The sequence below is a fragment of the Achroia grisella genome, unplaced genomic scaffold (assembly GCF_030625045.1).
Source record: "Achroia grisella isolate CSIRO2021 unplaced genomic scaffold, CSIRO_AGI_Agris_v1 utg478, whole genome shotgun sequence".
Taxonomy (NCBI): domain Eukaryota; kingdom Metazoa; phylum Arthropoda; class Insecta; order Lepidoptera; family Pyralidae; genus Achroia; species Achroia grisella.
Window position 1 is genome coordinate 829,395 of NW_026712882.1, and position 18,976 is coordinate 848,370.

General features: G+C 29.3%; 1 protein-coding gene across 1 annotated transcript in view; it reads right to left on the reverse strand.

The window, feature by feature from the left end:
* The window catches only part of LOC131845613 (prolactin-releasing peptide receptor-like), a 55,134-nt gene that overhangs the window by 17,134 nt on the left and 19,024 nt on the right, over positions 1-18,976 (reverse strand). The window lies entirely within an intron of this gene.

Here is an 18,976-nt window from a genome sequence, read left to right on the forward strand (position 1 = left end):
CAAAGTCTACCACGGTTAATTTTTTTCTTTTAGTATTAAACTTACGGCACAAGAATTGTTATAATATACGATTTATACTCAAGAATATTATTATCGAGTTTTAGAACACTATTTATTAACATTACTTGTTCTGTTATTCCTCCATTTATGTGTATAAAAATGACTTGATTACATAGCGTATAAAATACTTTATTTGGTTAATTCGAGTTTTGGAGCACTATCCTATATTAATAATATTGCTTGCACTGTTGCTCCTACATACATGTAGAAATTAATTATTTTATTTACATATATTATGTAATTTTAGCTACTAAATAAGTAATTAATAATTACATTATATTGTATATATGTATGTATAATGTAATTATTAATTACTTATTTAGTAGCTAAAATTACTATGGTTATTAAGCGTAATGGTTCATTGGAATATCGATTTGAGAAAATCTGTGTAAAAACATTTTATTTTTCTTTCTCATCTGCTTGAAATTGAAGATGTAATCATAGATTTCTTATTTAGATATTCTACCTCTACGTAGATGAATCGTGTCAGGATTTATACCATTACTGTATCAACTTCAGTTGTTATCCTAATGCCATAGAATTAGATAAATAAAACAATAAATATTATAATAGCATAGAGCTTGACTACTCTATGGATATTGAACTTATCATTATAAATGTCGGAAATGTATGTTAGCATAAAAAAAATCATACTGTAGACCTAGTTCTAGATATTATTTAAACGTGTATAATGTTATATCAAAATTCACCATTATGTGATTTGCTTGAATAATTCATATATTATAATGATATTGTAACATCTTTCGTGATAATAATGTGAACGCATGAATATGAGACTGAAATACATGAGGCTTCATCGATAAGGCATAAATTTAGGCAGTAGTAGAATTTATGGCACTTATTTGAATAGTTTTATATTTTTCTTTAGTATATCTGGAATGGCATACAAGACTTAAATGTGTATACCTTTTCTTAACTTTTCAAAAGTCATTAACAAGTGACAAAAAGAGGCATTTACCAATTTTATTGTTAATATGGATTTATATTCTCGGGAATATAATGATAATGGGATAATAACATAAACTACGTTATACAGAGCTTATCCTAATTACCCACAGTTTGTTACGTAGATAATATTAAGTAACCTGCTCTAACAAGAGGTTTATTACCGGTAGTCTATTACTACTGAGAAATACATGTGTCTCATTAACGTTGCAATTATTCTCAGGTGAGTAAAATTGTTCACGATATTAGCGTGTACTATTTTTACTTTAAATTGCTACGAGGTATTTTTAACGCTTCATTACATTACCGATAAGATAGAAACACGTCGTGATGACTGTTTCATTTATATCTTACACAGTCTTTTGTTTTATCAATCTTAATCATTAATGGCTTGCCTTTATCCCATTATTTGGAGTCGGCGCAGTGTGTCATTTTGTAACAAACTTGAAGTGAGATCAAATTTACCATCGTTGTTCGCATCCTATTACCGCCTTGTTTCATAAGCAAAGCATTGTATAAGCGTTAAAAACACTTCATATGTAGTTTATTATAAAATTCTGTAGCAAATGTTTTTACGAACAAATAATTTTAAATTTCTCCAACTAATAAAATTGACAGAATTCTGTAATTTATTCCTGATAGTTAATAACCAACTATTATTCCTATAGACCATCAATAGTTTTTTTTCAGCAGTAATAATCTTTCTCATATTTCTAGCGAGTTGGGACGACACGGCTGCAGCACGAATGATCACGAGTTGGCGCGGATTGAGGGGTTGACCTTTTAGTTTAGTAAGTATTAACTATAATACAAGCGGCGAGCTGACAGCATATCGAAGTTAGACTCCGCTGGCAATATGGCGTCAACTTAAACCCTATTTGTGCATAACAAAATTAGTCATTATTTATTGAAAAATATTAATATTATTTATATGGTTACTAGTTGACCCGGGATAAGCCGATATGCCTAATAATAAGCCAATGTCTAACGGAGTGCCATAGGTTACCTACCTTTACACACAACACTTGCTTCATTAAGTTTCCCTCATATATACGCCGTTGCCGCACACACTTGATTTGATTGAGTACATGATATATCTGATTGTAATTAGCCCTCCCACTGTTTCTGCATGCCGCCAATTTCGCATTATATCTTATCTGTTACCAAAATGATTTTATTTTGGCCAAAAGCAAATGGTTTTTTTTGTCAGCTCCACTTATCATTATACCAATAACCAGATCGTTATTACATAATTATGACGAGCCCATTCGTCCCTAGTTTCAGTTCCCCAATGGGACAAATATGAGTAAATTCAAATAACATTTCATTTGCAAATATAAATAGCAACCCAAAGGCATATATAGGAGGCTAAAGTACTTACCATCTGGAATATTTTGCTTATCTTTGTGACAGTTTCATTTAATTCCATTCATAATGGTGGGGCGTCGAATTTGAAACTTTAATGTCACATAATAAAGTTGAAGTTTATCTGGAGATTGATTGAACCTGGAAATGTGTGGGACTACTTAATAACCAACCATTATGGTACATCACACAGCCAGTTACAGCGCTATCAGGGACCCTTTTCAACGTCGCAGTCCTGAGCTTTTCGAAGTAATATCAACAAGATTCATTCAGGGAGAAATTTGACACTCCACGAAATGGTTTTTGAACGCTGCGCTGCTTACTAACTTGTACGTTTGTTTATAATCTTTTAATTTTATCTTTACTATAATTTTATTAAGTCTCTGTTACAATTGCACAAAAAACAATATTCTCTGCACTACTAATGATGATAATTGACTGGTAGAGAGCTCCAAGTGGTCATTATGGATAATAATATAGATGGCACTGTGTGTATTGTCCAGCATATTATTAATATTTTTACCATTAATGACTTCACTAGATTAGGTAAGTTAAATTAAACATTACATATTTAGAAAAACATATAATCTCTTACGTGCTTGTATTAAATTTATATACGTTAATATTATTATTTGCAAATGTTAGAAGGTATAGGAGTTCATGTTATAAAGTATGTAATAGTTTAAGACATAATGGCTTGTGCCATTTCAAAAATAGGTTTACGATCAATGAAGTGCGCGATATAGTGATGGATACGAGTCTTGTCTAGCTCAAATGAACGGCAAACAACTCATTAAGTACTATCATCGTAAACGAATGCTTTAATAGCATGAATTCTAATAAATTCCAAGGATTTCTATTTATTATGATTAACTCATTTGTTTTATTCTATGGAATGGAATGGCAATTAAATTAATGATAATAATAATATCTTAGGAAAATTCACATGGCGCCATAACACAAGCTCTGCATAGACGGTAAGCGTCTATGCAGAGCTTTTGTTATGGGCACCATACAACTGATGACAATACATATTTTTTGTAAATATATAATATACATAGGAAACACCCAGATCGATGCAAACAAACATACTCATAAATAGAAATGTTTGTACCATGCGAGGAATCGAACCCGCGACCATCGGAAGTAAAGCGAAATGCTAAACCGCTAGACCATTGAGGCCGTATAAAAACGTAATGTTGTTGAATAATGAAGGTAACATGTAATGCGCTGAAAAACTAAAAGCATTTTTTTCACACGCTTGGAATTGATCTAAAATTAGCTTTTAGTAGTTATTCATAACGATAGGGATGGTAATAAAAAGTTATGACGATTAATAATAGGTGCGTAATATAAATATTACGAAAAGTATCATTTTAAACTACATACCATTGTTTTGAATGGAATAGAACTTGCACAAAGTGTAATATTTCAGCTTTAAATGTATTTAAATGTTTTTTCAGATTAACTCTGTAAATATCATATCATTAACTGTATAATTTCCTTTGAACATTATAAAAAATACCCACTCTATTACGAAAAAGATTGTATTGATTGATATGCATACATAAAATCACTAAAAAATGAAGTTTCATTTTAAAATTAAATTAAACAAGTATCTATATCGTATACCTTCTTCGTTCATTCTTCCTTTTAAAGTCAGTGAAATATGTATGATTTTTAAAATATCAATTGAGATTATTTTAAAAATAAATTCACCAATAATTAACGTAAATCTCTCCTTACAGACTGCTATAATTAATTTTATTTTAACCAATTTCATCGATAACATGATAGTATGAGAAACTTTTCTAAATTACTGGCATATAACGACAATAATACCGCTGAGGTATTTGATAGTTAAACATTATCTTGATAAAACAACGAGAATCTACTTCAATTATTACAAATACTACAATATTCATGAATTCTAAGACTTCATCTTAAAATTTATAATCATATTCTAGTGACTTCTTAGAATTTCAATTCTACTTAAAATCTGTATAGACATCGTGATAAACTTCGTCCAAATATATGATATTGCCATTTGAATAAATAATTAAAATTAATTAAAAATAAATTAACTTTAAAGTTTATTATGAATAGGCACTTGAGGTAATATTTTATGTTAATATGTACTCGCTAAAACAAAAACTACTATAATAACTACTATTTTCTACCCCATGTTCCACTCTAGTTGTTAACAATTCTCATTTAGAATACCACATTCAGCATGGATATGTTATTTCAGGTAAGATATTCGTCTAACTTATGCAGGACCACAAGAGTGATACCATAATTCTAATAACAAAAATTGAACCACTTAGATTGCGAGCTGCCATTGCCACTAATGGATCCACTCGATTCCATCGGTAATCCTGTCCCCCATTGTTAAAACATATACATATATACTTGTATGTCTTATACACTTCATTGCACACACGTGCTGTCAACAATATGTATATTAGCACAATAAGAAACACGTGTGTAAGTTAGTGAAGTCTGAAATTGTACATCCATTAAGCAAATCTCCGCAAACTTCGGCACAACCAAACAAACATCGGAAACCTTATCGTATAGATATTAAACAGACACCGTAAGCAATTGTGAAAGATAATTGATACGTTCAATAGTAGAGCTAGATAGGCGTGAGTAGGTATACAATTTGTATAGAAAAACTATATTTATAATGTTGTATTATTTCTCAAATGTAAACTAACTAACACTATATCGAAGAGAATATTTTAAAAAAGATATCTATGAATACTATATGTAGCAGTCTCTATTTCCGTCCGTAAGCCTGTTTCTTATTCCACTTCTTTTAAACTACGGAACATTGTATCGTAATTTTTATAATCATTCGATAATTTATTCTAGCTTTTTATATGTACAATACATATGTATTGTACATCCAATTTAAATCGAGATAGGGAGGTCCGTCGCTAAATAAATATAATGTACATTGTAAGGTTAAAGGAAAACCGAACAAAGATATGGATAGACTATATAAAAGATGATATGGCGAGGGTGAGAAAGAGACTTCCGCTGTGAATGCGAACAGAGCTGAATGAAAGAGAAATCCATATCACCCGATCCCAAATGAAATGGGACAAGAGAAGGAACATGATGAGTGACATTAAATACTGATATTACCAGAATTTTGTTGAATAATACTTTAACTTTAAACTGGACGACCTCAGCAGATCTCTGAAGGTTGCTATGTCACAGGTTTTATTTAACTGGTAATGCCTATTACAAGAAATTCATTGGGGCCTAATGTGACACGTTTAGATCGCGAGTGTAAATCTAACTAATAGCATAAAACTTTATGTGATTTATATTTCTATGGCTTCTGTTGCAAAATCTTTGCACATTTTTATATTTATTTTTGTACCAATGTTTAATGTATTTTCTTTAGAGTTTTTAAAACTATCATATTAGTGTTTGTACCTTAATTAAAAGTATTTACCAATTTATCTGCATTGTTTGATTAATATAACCCTCTATGGGTCCATTCAATCTATCGCTCACAGCTTCCGTAATTGAAACATGCATAATAAACCAAATTAACCCTATACTCAACAGCTTGCCAACTTCAAATTGAGTTCCGATATACTCATTACGATGAGCACTTGAAGTATTGCGTTCACCATGGTTTCAGTTGACAATGCCTCTAACTACCCCATCTGGTATTATAGCGTTGAAGGTATATTATAGATTAAATTACTATGTATTGACTACAACTATTTTTGCTGTTTTGACATAAAAGTAGGTCTAAGTCCGACCTCATTATTCAATTTATCGTTATAAAAAATTTAATGAAGATCCGTTCAGCCATCTAGTCGAGAAAAGCTAATAAATAGACAGACAAACACATTCGCATTTAGAATATTAGCATTAGTAACTAAATTAAATAAATATTCATTCTAGTGTTTGATATATCTGTGTTAAGTAGCATTTCCTTGGATAAAACCAATTAGTCCTACAATATTAATATGATTATAAGCTCTAGTAACTGAATGAAATAAATATTCATTCCAGCGTTTGATATATCTGTGTTAAGTAGCATTTCCTTGGGCAAAACCAATTAATCTCTGCGATGGACTTACGAGTATGTCCCCTGTACAGCACGAACGTTTATTTAGGATCAATATCGAGTGTGCGATATAAATATAAACATTTCTTATCTTACACGACTGTATTAGTATGTAATATTATCTTTTCTGTGGTATTAGCAATCTTTGCTATTTTCCAAAGCGTATGGGATTATTGAAGATTCCGTAGATGTAATTAATGCAAGCCTTTATTGGGTTTATGTAGACTTAATGCGAATTATTTCGTACATAGTAACAGTGATCGAGTCTACAGATTATACACAGCTTACGACTAATAACTGTTTACACGGAATTCAATAGATGTATGCAAATGATGTATCACAGTACCTACTAAAGTATAATTGTATTATTTAATACTAAATAAATAAATCTTAATGCCACTTTGTACTGTGACCTGTGGTAATAGTCACCATCTAGTCCCAAATTAAAAATACCTTTTTTTTGCGAAGGAAGTACCGGGCCCACGGCTTACTGATAGTAAATGATAAGCTTCGTCTACATACATACATAAACAAAACCACGTACATCACGTTATCATATATCGCCCTTGATACAACTCATGCGTTGCCATTTCGAAAGATTAAGATGTAATGCCTCTACTTTATTAAAAAAATGTATTTTAAAAATTGAATTACAAAAAACAGGGTAATAAAGTAAGATACATTAAAAAAAATACCTATATCCGAATTGATAACTTACTCCTCCTTTTTTGGACTTATTTAAAAAGTAGACGAAATCGCAGCTACTACAACAGTTTCTAGATGATATTATAATATAGTATCTTTATCTTCAGGCCTATGACTGTATAAAATTAAATGCTTAAAATGTATTTTCTAAAAGACTGATGACATTAATTCCGATTTCTCTTCGATTAAGGTTCGATTAAGAGTTCTCCAGCGATACTCGACGCTGTGATTCAAGGTTTGGTAGATAACTAACTCAATTATACAGCAATCTAAATCTTCTATTTCAAGAGGATATTTGGAAAGTCTTATAAACGGAAAATAATGGAATATAAACATAAAAAAGAAACTAAAGTGAACTGAAGTTAAATTCAATCATTACATCAGTTATTAATAAAACTCCCTATGTTTTTTTGGGCGCGGAAGCTAATTTTATGATGAATAATTAAGCCTAAGGGCTTAAAGCCTTTGTTTCATCCAAACAATTTATAATATTACTTATAGTTAGGAATTTATTAACTGAAAACATAGAATCTTCAGTTATAACAATTATGCCATTATTATTAATATAAAAAAAATACAATTAATAATGTATTCATCAAGAATAGACCCAGCATACATACTACATAACAAAAAAAAATAGAAACTACAATAAAGAAAGAAGAAAAAAAATATATTATCTTGAAGGGTTTTTCCGAAAATTATTTAGAAATAATAGATGTTTCCTACAATAATCTGATTGCTTGGTAGCCCTAAACAGCATTAAGGATATTTGAAACGTCAGGAGTCACGTGCTCCACTTCAACCCAAATTAAGGTGTATACCTAATAACATTTGAGTGTGGCTTATCACAAACAGTTACGAGGAAAATCTTCGTAGCGAATTTGACCCTTTTTTGAAATTTATTATATCTAATCCTAAATAGTCCCAAAAATTTTGCTGATTCTACTGAAGACCCCGCATTCCAGTATAATATTTAAAAAATTAAGCAAGAGTAAAATAACCTATAATTATGGTCATAAAATGAATAAATTCCACGCGCATCGAACACATAACATTGTCTAAGAAAATATTTTACGACAAAAATTAAACATTCTTCCTTCAAAATTCTTTCTCTTGGCTATAAATAAAAAAATAAGGACAAATTAAAACGGCAAATAATATCGAAACAAAAAACAAAATATTTCACGAAAAATTCACTTATAAGACCGGTAATATATAATATGTATAATAAAAAATTGATGATATAAAATATGTACATATGTGTGAGTACGCTTTTATCTTACTAAATTCTTAAATAGCTATATAGTATACATGTATATATATATACTATACATAAATACACATCTCTAGTAGCATGATATCTGACACATTTTAGAACTAACGGAGGACTGCAGAAAGCTAACATTTATTGTATTAATTAAAGTATAATAATATTAAAAATATTATACACACTAGCATATGTTTGAAACATGTATATACAAATACAAATTTGAAAAACAGATACAAATCTATACTAATAATAGTATATTAAGATTTATTTTATGCATTTAATGGGCTAACACATCAAATCAAAAATTTGTTTTTAAAAAATCTTTTATAATTAGCTAGTAAAACGCACTGATTTGTCTTATAAAAAAAGATTTCTATAATTATTTCATTTATATGATGCTGGCAAGGTCTCTATTATGTGATAAAATAAAAAATAACCAAGTGACTTTGTTTTCTATTCCAAGAAACAATAAACGTTGTTTCATATTTGCCACATATTATGAGTATTGCTAAGTTGCACGAATCTTTTTAATCTATGTATATATTTATATAGTATTTTTAAGGTGTTTTAATATCATATTCAATATATCTACTAACTAGAACTGGTTAATTCTTCTCTTGAATCTTGAAGATCTCAAAGTATATTAATAAAAATTGGATGTATACAACGTAATAGGAAATTTATTGATATGATTATAGTATCTAGTTTAGAAGAGGTGGGGGTAGCACCGCATACAAACCTACAAACAAATAATAAAAAAAAAACTCAACGTGCATTGCTTTTTCAGTAAAGGTATATAGTATTAAATTAATGAACTGACTAATACTACTTTACTTCTTTAATATAAAATTTTCAAAAGCTTTTAAAATATTTTTCCCGTAACCAAACTATGAGTAAGCTAACAGATTTCCATAACAAAAACGGTTAAAATCCATTCAATGCGGGTTATGAATATTGAACACTTTCAAGGGTTTAGTACAACTTTGTGTATTAAAATGGAAAATTGAGGACTTTTATAGACTATTAATAAAAATATTTTAGAAGCATTAGGCATGACAATTATTGAAATAAATATCTAATAATCAAACTCTGTTTGAGCTCTGATATTAATTTGGTATAAATAGTTCAAAATAATAATAAAAAGTAGATAAATACTATTAATTACTGCAGGATGCCAACAAAGTTGAATTAAGCATAGTAGTAGTATATTTTATTGCAATACTGCACTGCTATAAATTTATTTCAAAATACCTTAAATTATAACATTAAACTATTGTTATTATTTTTTTAATTAAACGTGTTTCGTATTTTGGTACTTCTTTAGTCCAGCCAGGTTATATCACCGGCTTGTTTACTATTACTTGCGCAAAGGGCGCTTCATAACACTGGCCACCAATAAAAATATGTGGCCACTTAAATTTCGAATTTAGAAGAAAAAATCAATTGAAAATAAGAACCGGAAGAAAAAGGACGCCCCGTATTTCAAATATTTTAAAACAAGAAAACTATTGATTTAATGAATAAAATTTAATTGTTTTTATTAAAATATTATATATACTTTGGCCACAATACTGTACTACAGATCGGGACGTTCCTAGGCAAAGGTAAGTAAGAGTGTGGAACGTTCTTCCCATGCGAAATCGTATTTCTCCTTCCCTTTCCTATAATAAAATTAAAAAATACAGTCCACTCTCTATTTTTATTATATCTTTGTACAGATTATAACCCAAGAAAACGCAATAACTTGATCAATAGTATGTATCTAAATAAGTATATTAATAAATATTTTGTTCAAAACAGAAAATTATTGCAAATATAACGCCTAACTAAATTAATACACCTATTCAAGTAATCTTAAATAAGTATTTGTTAATACATATGCCTAAAAGAGACTACTCTTTTAGGCATATGTATTAACAAAACGATGCATGTATGTATGTATGTAAGTAAAACTTTAGAAGTTTTATGTAGTACAGTTGTAAACTGATAGCTCTGTCTAACATGTCTACGTTTATTTAATTATAAGGATATAATCTGTTTTCATTACCTTTAATATCTATGTTAATTAAATATGTTAGTGTTTAACAAGATTTCCACATTATTTTAATGCCAACAAGAAAACCCTTTTACACCGAAACTAGAAACTGTTAATACTTTAAGTGGATTTTGTCATAAACTTGTTTATAAATACAAGGAAACCATTTAAATATTCCTAAGGGTTTTCCAAAAACCCTTTCTTAACTAATGCCGGTAATCACATATGGAAACTGTGTCCAAAATTTCAAGTTTGGGGACTTTCTATTCCCTTAGATATTGTAATTTGTTTGTTAGTTCAGCGATTCGTGCGTCGTCCATTTAAATTTCATTTTGTTCCAGTGGGAATACAAAGAAATTCTTTCTGTGTATGTTATATAATAGTCTGTATTCGAAATATAAAGTTTACGTCAAGAAGAAAGTGTTCTTAAATTATATTAGTCAAACATAGAATAATTTAAGATATTCGAACGTATTTAGTAATTTTCACGACATCACAGAAGACCGAAGAGCTGGCAGCTACCTCGGACAAAGAATTAGTCTAGCTATTCAAAGAGGGAACGCTGCCTGTATCTTCGAAACTTTGCCTAAAGGGACGCCTTTTAATAATATATTTCAGTTATTATATCATATTTTTTAAGCTTTTTAAATAAATTTTGTTCATTTCTATAGCTTGCATTGGAATGTTAAAATGGCATTACACGCTTAATGTTTAGGCGCTGCAATTCCTGAGAGTAAACCCTTGGTACGCTGTAAGTTCACTGTAATCTTTTTAACTTTTGACAGAAATACTGCTTGCAATGTAAGTCACTTAGCGGTAGAAATGAGTTGAGTCAGAGATATCCACATATGTCACCACAATGTCTTGCTCTATCATAAATATTGTATGTTATGGAACCCAAACGAAGTGAAACAGTTGCCAGCTGTAATATATGTATCATTCATTCATAACTTAAGAGCGACGCTCTTATCGGTGGAGCTCTTGTCACTTTCACGATCTTCCTTCAAACTCTTTAAACGTTGATACTTTAGAAGTCCAAATATATTTATGTATATCACTTTAATTAAGTCAAAGCTTGAATTACTGATCACTGTACAGATTGGGTACGTAAGACGATAGATTATATTAGTATTCATAGCAAATTATCTATTGACAACAAAAGAGGCACTGTACCTAGTTATACAAATGCTGTAAGTTGGCACCGCGCCATGTTCCGTAGCGAGTAATCCGGACGAATAAATTGAAGTGCATTTCCAAATATTCAGAATTCCAGATATACATTTACAACGTGTAACGGATTAACGAAATTCATTCATGCAGTTTAATAAAAAATATAGATTATTGGGCCCTCTTCATAGATTAATAGATAGCGTTCTGAATTAGTGGTTAACTACCTCGACTTAGATCGTGTATAATTACTAATCCGGACGGCACTAAATTGTGTCCGATCGACAAAAATTAGACATAACTTGATGTACCCAATAAAACGTGAGCAAAGTGCTTCTGGTGTTTTAGGCGTTGATAGGCTACGGCAACCATTTAGCATCAGATAAAAAGATAAGATAAAATAATAAATTTTGTGTTCACCATAATGATAACTGTTGACAATGCCTTTGTAATAACAGTCATGGCGGTATATTGTTACTGTGAATGATTTATTTAGGCTTCCAGTAATTATTAATTCTGCAACAAAAATTTAACAAACTACAATTTATACAATGATTTATTAAATTTTAAACTAAGTATACATTGTCTCAATTATAGCAGTACCCACTCTAACTTGGATGAAATTAAATAAATAACAAATTCCTGAGGTCTATTGAATCTAAAAATAAAAATTGGAAAAACAACGAAACCCGTGAAGCATAAAACAGACGTAATTGATTGAGTTATAAAATAACTCTTGCGTACTTTTTGAAAGTTATAAAACATGTTTTACTTTTTTAATTACATTTTCTTTCATTACTCCAGACGAATAATCTAACATTTAACGTTTTTATATTCAGTAAAGTAATACTACATATAAAACTAGCAACTCGCCCCTGATTTACGCAGATATTTTTGCTTGCTTATTATTTTTAGTAAAATTTATACGTTTATCGCACATAATTTAGTTTTTTGTATAGAAAATTATCAAAGGATTATATAATATTATTTTATTATATAAATAAACACGTAAATAAACTATTTTTATCTTTAAAATTTAGAAAACATGGATTTCAGTGAATTTTACGAATATTATAAATACAAAAGTGTGTGAATGTGTGTGAGTGTTACTCTTTCACGCAAAAACTACTGAACAAACTTTACAGTAATATAGCTAATACATCAGAATAACCTAAAGGCTTTAAATGTCATGTTTGTGAAACCGCGGGCACAGTTAGTGGTTTAAAACATTAATTTTATACATTTTGTAAAAAAAAATGATACAACAAACATATTCAGAGAGTTTCGTTGGGGTGAAACAGCGGATACCGGAATGGAATGCGGATGGCGCGGGTTTTATTTCCGACAGTACCTACAATCGATTAATTTACAACATATTATTAATATAAAAGCAACATATTACTTTTAATGCAATAGCCTGCAATAAAAGCAGCAGACTATATTTTTACATATATATTATAGTCCACATAATTCTATTATATTTTTGCCTAATGTTAGGTATTTACGTCGTATGTAATGTTGTTGATGGACTGGACATATAGTTTTATATTTCATATTTAAAGAAATAAATAAAATAAACATTGCATTTTATAAGAATTTTATTATACCATATCTATATTGTTATATATCGAACGATATGTAAAAATATATAAAGAATTTTGTCATTTAAATTTATCTCATATTTTTTTGCAATCACTTACTTGTTTAATAATAGTTCTGTCGAAATCAACAACTTTTTATGTACAAAAGAATTATATTTGTTATAATAAGTAAATATAAGAACTTAACTTCTATTTTCTAACCTAACCATCCCATTTTGAACTCTAAACCGCTTTGAACATATATGTAATTACGTAAATGTAGTCTAGCCACTTATTTACTTGTTCATGTAGTTTGACGCATTATTTCCGCTAAATAAAGCCAAATTACCTCATTTAAGTGCCTACTCGTACCTAATTCAAAGTTGAGGCACGCTCAAAACATATTATTGTTCTATTTTACGCGCTACTGTTCAAATGTAGACTATACAAAAAAAGCTCGCTTGGAAATTGTTTCGAACATTTTTGTGCTGTAATATTAAAGTAAAAAATATTTCTTTTCATAATAAAGTACTTATTTTTTGTATGTAATCAGAATGCTTACATATATACTATATGAATTATATATACGTGTGTAAACAGTACCACGAATATCGATAATACATCTTTTACGTTACACTTCCTGGTAATTAAGATGTCATGCCTTCGTACTCTGTAACTTCTCTGCATCTCTACTGAAACACATATTACAAATCAAAGTACTTGGCTGCTGTAGTAGGTGACACAAAGGTACTTGTAACCACTTCCTTGGGTAGCATTTAATTTAATTTAATAAAATAATAATAATAGTACTTCACGTCCAGTGAGAAATGTTTTGCAGGAATTTTTACCTGCAACTACAAAGGCTGACAGGGTACACAATGGATGAGATGGCCAGATGAGATCAACCGGTAATTGCTATTATAAAGTTACTGATCTGGAATGGAATCTAACAGGATATAAAACAGTTTTGCATAGAGAATTCACTGAAATTTTTCCGAAGCTAAATTACATAACACATCAAAGACTACCTGATCAAACTGCACACCCAAGGGTGAGTTCTGGTTTACTGAGATACAGGGTTCATGCCTAGTTCGGTTACCAAGCTCATACTCTTTATGAAAATGATTTAAGACCTTTATATGATTGTGGCTAAATAAATTTATTTATTTATTTAAATAAGCCCATCCTTTTCCTTACAATAAAACTACCATCTACACGGTAATAATAGTAATATATATAATAGAATAATAATAATAATATAAAATAAATACGCGTCCTTGCCAAAATATTACGTAAAGTACCAAAGTATATTAAAAAAAAAACAATTACAGAATTAAATAAAATATTTAAACAACTGGGCCTGAATAGTAATGTCCTCAAGATACCTTAATGCCATTTGCTTAATGAGTTTTAATTATTTATCCACCTACATAAAGGAAATATGTACAGTAGCTCTAATGAAATTGTTTTTTTTTCTTTCGTCAAAAATCATCCGTGGAAATTCCCCATCTACATTCAATTAAGTAAATAAAATAAAAGTAGGTGAACTGAATTAAGAACTACTCCAAGATAAGTGATTTCGGTAAAATTTCATTAGTTTGACAACTTTGAAGAAAAATTGGGAGACGCTACTCCTCAGATTTTTATTATTTTTCGAAGAAACGGTAGAGTTTTTTAATAAAGTATCAAGATGGAGTATTTGAATTGCGTTTGTTTATTCAATTAATTGAGTTTTAGAACAAATAACCACTTGTTTCGGTTCTTGAATTTCGGTTGATTGTATATATAAATCGTAGAACCCCTTTTAAAACGTTAAAAATGAATTTTTAAGGGCATTTCACTTTACTTGTATAATAAAGAAAAAGGCCAAAAAATTGTTTTACATTTACAATTCCAATGCAAATAATAATAATATAATATATTCATAATTTATATCTAGCAGTTGACTAAATAGCTATATATTTCCAATCCTGAAGACTTACATAAATTCTTTGGAACTAGGCAGGCAGGGCCGTATACATAATAGCCCACTGTGGTCGGCAATAATACGAATATGGGTATAAACTAGATAATTGGACCTCAACTCAAAGACCCCAAAGGACTATGAAACTTCTAAACATCGATATGGCATGTAGAGCCTTGTATTACGACGTATTTCTAAATGCATTACAGTATCCCACCACATAAGCGTATTGTGGAATGCAAGTGAAGCAGAATAGTGTAGCTCTGCCCTAAATACTGCTTTCCCGAGAAGAAATGAACCCCCAAATTCACGTCCCATTAAATAAACCTAAAATATTCAACCACAATGAACTGTGGTAAATTTATTTTTCTAACCAATCCCTAAAATTACTTCCATTTAGTGTCATTAGATATGTACGTAAGGGTAGGGAATATTTTTGGACTAACCACAGAAATCCGATTTCAGTTCATTTCGAAACTCTGCCTGCATTTTAAGAGTGAGCCGGGTCTTTCCTCGATCCCTTTATACGCGTTTTCAATTAAAATGTCTGCCTAGAATACAAATGTGTAAGCGAGCGTGTCTATCTTTATTAGCGATAAAACCTATATAGCATTTTAAAAATGAACCCTTTGAAGTGTGCATTGTACACTAAGGCTTCTGAACAAACAATGTAAACAAGGTTTTCTATTTCTTTATCTCTATCGATATTATCTTTACATATCATAAAATCGTACAAAGGTAAAAAAATTCGGTTTGGCCTAAAAGTGGCTAAAGCAATTAACATCAAAATTCCACAGTATATGTTGTAAAGTAAATCTAAAGAAAGCCGAGAAAGTACCACTGAAGAAAGCACCGCCTTACTACCGATGGTCTTGATGATTATTTATATCTGGATGAGTGTTTTCTATATATTTTATGTATATATTAATAAAAAAAAGGTACATACATGTTTATGTTAGCTGTTATGTACCCATAATACAAACTTGAGTCTAGATGTCGCTCTGTGAATTGTCTAATATTATTAATTTTTTGAGTTATTTATTCATGATATAATAGATGGCATTTTATAAACATATTATAATTTGATTTTATAAAAATTTATAAATTATTTATTGTCGTCACTCGATTATTGATCTATACATTTACAAATATTAATACTCGTACAAAGTTACGGTAATCACTAGTAAATAACATAATAAGCAGACATAGATGTAAATATCTCGTAAATAAAAAAAATATGATGACCTTCGTTTAGCTTAAAAATCTAATACTATTTAATGCTAATCTACTAGGTTTCAGAACGTCTCCATCTATTTATGCGCGTAATCCTATTTCAAAGATTACATCTTCATTTAATCTTTATAGAGAACCTTTTACCTAAATGGCAAAAATGTAAGAATATTTAGGTCCTTACTTATCTGGGTACTAAATTTCAGGCCGTCGCTGTTTATTATTGAGTACTCGCATTACTTTAAGTGACCTTTTAATAGTTTATATAAGAATAATTTTAAAAGTTTATATTATTAATTAGTTACATTTTTTCAAATTTTTATGCGCCTCTGCCTACCGCATCTAATATATATGACACAATATAAACACAAAGAAAACACCGGGACTAAAAACACATTCATACTCATCAATACAAATGTTTGAATAGTACGAGGTATCAATCCCGTGACCGTTAGAAGTAAAATCGTATGCTAAATTGCTCGACAACTGAAATCGTCTAAATATTATTAGATATTTAACTTTAAGTTAATAAAATTTACTCCTATATAAAAGCTATGAATGCTCTTAAGCGTGCACTAAATTATTCGACATCTATTCACACTTAAGAAACTTGCATAACTTTTTAAATCTCCGAAGCTTTTCTTATACAGATTCTACGTTCTGGAAAATAGCAACACAGCGTCTAAGAACACTAGATTTAGGTCAAACTTTATGAGTGACTTCATCAGCGCTGTATATAAAATAATGGTGACATTATTAAAATATGTTAATTTTGTTGTAATATTTTCTTCCAAAGATTATTCTAATATTCAGCATTTACTCTACTTACAAAAAAGTTACGAGTACAAATTAAATAATAATTACTTCAACTTAATATACATAAAATAAAGAAATTTACTATTTATTTGAACATATTTTTCAGATAGACAAATAGCCATATTTATGATTCTTATTTTATTTATAAAGTTTATTCATGAGTATTTATTACGTAATTGTTTAATAAAAATGTAAATGATCATTATCTGTACGTACGATATATATAATAATTATTATTTTTGTCAGATTGTTTTGTCTGAGTGTATGCTAATCTCAGAAATAGGTTAATCAATTTATTTTCTCTAGTATTATATATTGTGGTAATCTACTTTTAAAGCTTTTAAAAGAAGAATCAATAGTTATATAATGTAATATTTATTATCTGTGGTTATATTAACAAAAAAATATACGGGTTCCAAAAAAAAATATCCGTATATTTTTTTGTCGCAGGCTCAAATATAGTCAAATTCTACCAATTTTCAATTATCATTATTCCCCATTTAAAATGACACAGTAAGTATTATATATGTAATTTGTAAGTTAAATTTTTAAGAAAAGTACATAAATTTTACAATTCTGTCGTTTTTTATATTAACAATTTATTAATATAAAAAACGACAGAATTGTAAAATTTATGTACTTTTCTTAAAAATTCATATCATTAAGTAACAATTTTTCATATACAGAATTTGTATATTAACAATGAAGTATGTACCTATTTTGCTACTATGTAAATATGAAAGTTATTAAGTACTAAAAACAATTATAAAAGATTTTCACGAAGTTACAGTGAAAGTCGTTTAAGCTACTTAGTTTAAGTAGCTATAAAAAATAACGAAGACGATGCGGTGTATTATTTGGAAAATTGGTCAAGAACGTATCGGATCTCACTTAATTCTATTCCGCAGCTTTATTGTGAGGAATTATCATTACCTTGCTTTTATCCTACTATTTGGAGTTGGCGCAGTAAATCATCCACTAATCCCTATCGGCTGAGATGTGACATCTCAGTTTACTTTTTTACGTATTATCTTTTATACATTATATAAAATTATGTATCTATTAAAAAAACCGCTTCAAAACGTTACGTAGTTTTAAATATAGGGATGGACAGACAGCGACTGCGACTTTGTTTCATACTATGTAATAATAATGATAAGGAATAAACTAATTTAGAAAGAAAAAAATAATTTTATTCATATCGCCCTTCCAGGCGATTTTCAAAGGTTTCGTAAATAGACAGACAGAATTTTTAAAATTCCATTTTTTATGTAGATATTCTATATATATATGCATTTAGTAAACAGCTGTTAATTTGATATTACAAATAGATACTTCAAATTTATTTATATGTATAGATCTGGTAAACCCTTTCATGTTTATGGCATAGAAGCACTTGGTTATTTACTGTATGCCATAATTAATACTAATGACTAGGATATAATTACAGGAGTTTCATAACCACCACTGTACTCAATAGATAATAAACCAATTAGTTACCCAACGAACTGATTGACAAATTACGTAATTATATTATGAACAGTAATTGAATGTAGAATCAAATAACAACCGCGAATTTTATCTCAAAAAGGCAAGCTTTTTGAGATAAAAGATAGTTTGTCTTCATGAAAATTAATTTTATTGAGATTCTTCAAGGTGTTTAATCCTGAAAAGGTTCTTGCAGGAGCCGGTAGAAAATTTATGGCAAATAGAAAATACAAGA